The sequence below is a fragment of the Physeter macrocephalus genome, unplaced genomic scaffold (genome assembly GCF_002837175.3).
Source record: "Physeter macrocephalus isolate SW-GA unplaced genomic scaffold, ASM283717v5 random_1172, whole genome shotgun sequence".
Lineage (NCBI taxonomy): Eukaryota > Metazoa > Chordata > Mammalia > Artiodactyla > Physeteridae > Physeter > Physeter macrocephalus.
Genome location: NW_021146533.1, coordinates 15972 through 20653, shown reverse-complemented (window position 1 = coordinate 20653; position 4682 = coordinate 15972). Strand labels below are relative to the sequence as shown.

The 4682-nt window shown below is 56.9% G+C and overlaps 1 protein-coding gene across 11 annotated transcripts in view; it reads left to right on the top strand.

The window, feature by feature from the left end:
- Positions 1 to 475: 475 nt before the first annotated feature.
- The window catches only part of ZMIZ2 (zinc finger MIZ-type containing 2), a 15694-nt gene continuing 11487 nt past the window's right edge, over positions 476 to 4682 (top strand). For 2 of the 11 annotated variants that reach the window (XM_055083464.1, XM_055083468.1), the window contains exon 1: positions 734 to 878. The gene's annotated coding sequence lies outside the window, so the exon portion shown is untranslated. Of the gene's footprint in view, positions 524 to 732; positions 879 to 1096; positions 1271 to 4682 lie in introns of those variants that run through there. The other 9 variants (XM_028486752.2, XM_055083467.1, XM_055083466.1 and 6 more) reach the window with 6 other exon arrangements.

The following is a 4682-nucleotide window of genomic DNA, read 5'->3' as shown; positions in this document are numbered from 1 at the left end:
GCTATGGAGATGGATGGTGGTGATGGATACACAACAGTGGGAAATGTGCTTAGTGCCACTGTACACAACTGGTTAAGATGGTAAACTTTGATATTGTATTTTACCACAATAAAAAAATTGTGGGTAATCGAGAGAATGTGGTCTTCCTAAAGGAAGGGTAGAAAATAGTTGCAAATAAAGGCTGCTAATAGCATATGAAGATGCCAACTGATCAGAGGTTGCTTCATCTGGCTAGAACTCGAGTGACTTTAAGAATGCTTCAACACGGCCACCCTCTGGGAAGAGGGAAGAACAGAGAGGAAAGCGACTTGTTTGGTTCCGCGTGGTTTTCCTTACAAGACCCCTCCCAGAAGTGGCCGGTTGACACCGGGTCACCTCAGCAGGCTCCGCCCTCTTCTACGCCCCGCCCCATCCCACCCCTCCTCCTGGACCCGCCCTCTTCCTGGACCCGCCTCCTCCGCCCCGCCCCGGCGGAGAGCGAAGAGGAAGCGCGGGTGACTCTGCAGACGCCGCGTTTGGAAAGGTGTGAAGGGGGCGGGGAGCACAGGTCGTCCCCAACCCGCCCTCCCCCCCCGCCCCGCCCCCGCCCGGCACGCCGCCCGGCCCGCCGCCCTGGCCTGCGCAGGCCCGCGGCCACTCGCTCCTGAGCGCCGGCTCGGGGCTCCACTGCTCTGGCCTGGGGGCGGGGCCGGCGCGCGGCGTCATGCATATGCATGAGCAGCGCGGCGGCTCCATTGTGCCCTCGGAGCGGGCGGCGGCGAGATGGCGCGGACCGCGGCGGCCCCGGGGCGGCGGGCGGTGCTGAGGGCGGGCTGAGCGCATGGAGCGGCGCGGACCGGGGGCCGCGGCGGCGAGGGGCCGGGCCGGGCCGCTTGGAGGTGAGCGGACCGGGCGGGCAGGTGCGGGCGGCGGGGGCGTCAGGTGCGGCAGGTGCGGGCGGCGGCAGGTGCGGCGTCCCCGGGCCCGGCTCTGCAGCGCCTCGGCGGGGCCCCGGCGGGGCTGGAGCCGGCCCTGCCGCCCACCTGCCGCACCTGCCGCGAGTGCGTCGTGGTCCTGGGCCGACTGGCCCCGTGCGCGCCGAGGCGACCCTTCACCTGAGCCTTTGTTGGGGCTGGCCGGAATCCGGCCGAGCGCCCGAGGGGTCTGGGGCAGGAGGCTGACCCGGGCCCTCGCCCAAGCTGGTCCGGCTGCCTCTCCTCTGCGCTGTGGCCTGAAGGCTCACCTTTCGGGCCCCTCCGGGCCGTGCGCGCCGCCGGCACGCGGATGTAAGGTACGCGGAGATATGCTCTGGGTTTGGCGACCCTGACCTTCCAGCCCCCAGCCGTGCTTTTGGCGGAGATACCCTGTTCCCAACAGGACATAATTGAAACTCAGGCGGGAGGGTTCCTGCCCCCAAGCTTGTCTTGCCCTAGCCTCCCGCATCTGTTCCCCGCTGCCCTGTCCCCCCCACCCCGCTACCCTGCTACCCCTGCCCTGCTCCTCCGGACCTTCCCCACCTCCCCCCGACCTGCTCCCCTACAGCCTGCTCCCCATACTCTCTTCCCGATAGTTGCAGAATATCCATGGTGATGTCTTTAAGTCATTCGTATAATATTATCTCAGTAGATTTCCCAGGGAAATACACAGAACATGTGACTCGATCTGTAAGACAGTTGATAGGGCGAACACAGACTCACCCACCAAATCCTGTCATACTAGAACCAGAGAGCTTCCCTTGTAGAAGCTTGAGAGAGGTAACAGGATAAGTGAAGGAATCTCAGCCTCACCCAGTGAGTACTGGCCTTGGGGACCTCTCACACCCAGAGGGTGGTTTCTGGCTGGGAAGAGAAAGGTGAGATGATGAATGACAGATTCAGAGCCACTCGTGAAAGACTGGTAGGGTATGCCTGGGGAGGATTCCTGATCATTGGATTGCTCGCCAGGGGCAGCCAGGCCTCCGCATGGAGTGTCCACTAGCGCTTGGGTCCAGGATGGGAGCCGGGGCTGATGACTTAAAGGTGCTCATGTGTTCTCCCTTTTCCTAGTCCTAGAGTGGCCACCACGTACCTATTTTACACATTGTAAACTGAGGCCCAGAAGAATGCAACCCTTCAACTGTTCTCTGAAATGACCCACACCTGGGCCATTCAGAAATGCTCATTCCTGGGCATTTTGGATGAACTCTTTTTTAAAAAAATTTTTATTTATTTAATTTATTTATTTTGGCCGTCTTGGGTCTTCATTGCTGTGCGCGGGCTTTCTTTAGTTGCAGCGAGCAGGGGCTACTCTTCATTGCAGTATGCGGGCTTCTCATTGCAGTGGCTTCTCTCGCTGTGGAACACGGGCTCTAGGCGCGCCGGCTTCAGTAGTTGCAGCACGCAGGCTCAGTAGTTGCGGCGCACGGGCTTAGTTGCTCCGTGGCATGTGGGATCTTCCCGGACCAGGGCTCGACCCGTGTCCCCTGCATTGGCAGGCGGATTCTCAACCACTGCGCCACCAGGGAAGCCCCTGGATGAACTCTTAACACTTACGCCAGTCAGTGTGTGGCCTCCCAAGTAGAGGGGCAGGACTTTGAGCCACTGGAGCACGTGAGCCCCCCCCCCCCCCACTTTGTGTCCTGTGATGCTCGAGCTGTCATTCTCCATTCTCTGAGCGTGTTCGGTGTTCCTCTGGCTGGGTCCCGTCACTGGAACCTTGGGAACTGTGGGCCCCCTGCTGCGGGGGGAGGCAGCGAGTCCCTGCCCTCCTGGGGTCGGGTGGTGTGTCGCGGGCCTGCTGCTCCTGGGTGACTAGGCCGGGGTAATGGAGCGGAGGTAGAAGAGGGCGGACCCATGTTAATGTCTGCCTTTGGAGACTGCTGTGCAGGCGCTGTGAGGTCCTGGGGAAGAAGGGTCTGGGTAGTGAGCTGTCTGTAGCTCTTTTTCGGGAGGAAGATGTAATCTGACCCCCAGAAAACCCTGTGGCCTTCTAGACTGACCTCCAGCCAGGACGTTCTGCCGAGGTCCCGGCTTCCAGCAAGCGTACAGTCCGTGTACAGGGATAGCCCCCAGCAGGCAGGAAGCACACACACCCAAGCTCTTTCTTACCTCTGCCTCTGAGGCCAGGAGGTGGGAGGAGGGTCTGCGCTCACAGCACGCCTCTCCCTTTGTCAGGAGCAGAGGGTCACGGGGTCCCTGACCTGGAGAGTTTGGGGCTTCTCAGGGGGAGGAGACCAGACTTGGTTCAGGAGCTTGGCAGGAAGTCAGGAAGTCACTGCCCCCGCACAGAAAGCTCAGGGGGAACTGGAAATGTCTGTGGTCTCGTCCACAGCAGAGAAGTGAAGTCGTGGGGGTGGAATTCCCCAGATCACGTGATGTAGGAAGCTGCCCTGGGCCCCAGGCCAGCACCCTCCACGGGGGGGCCCCCCCACCCTGCACCTGCCCTGTCCCCCTCCTCCCCAGCTCCCCAGGGCTCTCAGACTGTGGTCCCAGTACCAGCAGCAGCAGCACCTGCAGACTTGTTAGAAATGCACGTCTTAGGCCCTACCCCCCGCCCCTGCGAACTCAGAGTGGGGCTGAGCAGTCCCAGATTGCGGGCGTGCACCACCTGCCCTGAGGCTCTGACCCAGGCGGGTGGGGGGGGGAGGGGGGGCTGTCCTCCCGTCTTCCTCCTGCTCTTCCCTGTCCTTTGCTTCTGGGACAGCAGAGTGGGCCTGGCCAATCCAACCAGCTTTGCGAAAGGATTGCCCCGGGCATCTCTGTGGGGAGAGAGAGAGCTGGTCATGGTTGTACATTAAATAAATTTTTATTTTGAGAGAATTATAGATTTATAAGCAGTTATAAGAAATAACACAGAGAGCTCTGTGTCCTTTACTGGCTTTCCCTAGTGGTAACATCTTGCAAAACTGTAGCACAATATCACAGGAGGGTACTAACTCCGTCAATACAATTGAGATACATGTATTTCCATCCCCGCCTTCTTATATTCCCACTCTCTTCCCTTCTCCCCACGTTTAACCCCTGGCAACCACCAGTGTGCTCTCCATTTCTATAATTTCGTCATTTCAAGGATGTTATATAAAGGGAATCATACAGTGTGTAACCTTTGGGGACTGGCTTTTTCCACACAGCATGATTCTCTGGAGATTCCTGCAGGTCGGTGCCTGTATCAGTAGCTCTTCCTTTTTATGCCTCCAGGCTCACAGTTGGTTAACTCTTCACCGCTGAGGGACATCTGGGTTTCCATTCTTTGGCTATTAGGAATAAAGCTGCTGTAAACATTCATGTACAGATTTTTATGTGAACATAAGTTTATACTTCTCTGAGATACATGTTCAGGAGTGCAGTTGCTGGGTTGTATAGTAGCCGCATGCTTAGTTTTATAAAAAAACTACCGAATCGTTTTTCAGAGTGGTTGTACCATTTTATATTCCCACCAGCCATGCACGAGAGATCCAGTTTCTCCTAGCCAGCATTTGGTGGTATCACTATTTCTTATTTTAGCCATGGTGATAGGTGTGTAGTGATACCTCGATGTGGTTTTAATTTGCATTTCTCTCATGGCCAGTGATGTTGAACATCTTTTCATATGTTTATTTGCCATCTGTATTTCTTCTTTGGTGAAATGTCTTTTCGTGTCTTTTGCCTACCTATTTTCTAATTTTTTTTAGCTTTTGCGTTTTGAGAATTCTTTTTTTTTTTTTTTTTTTTTTTTTTTTTTGGTAC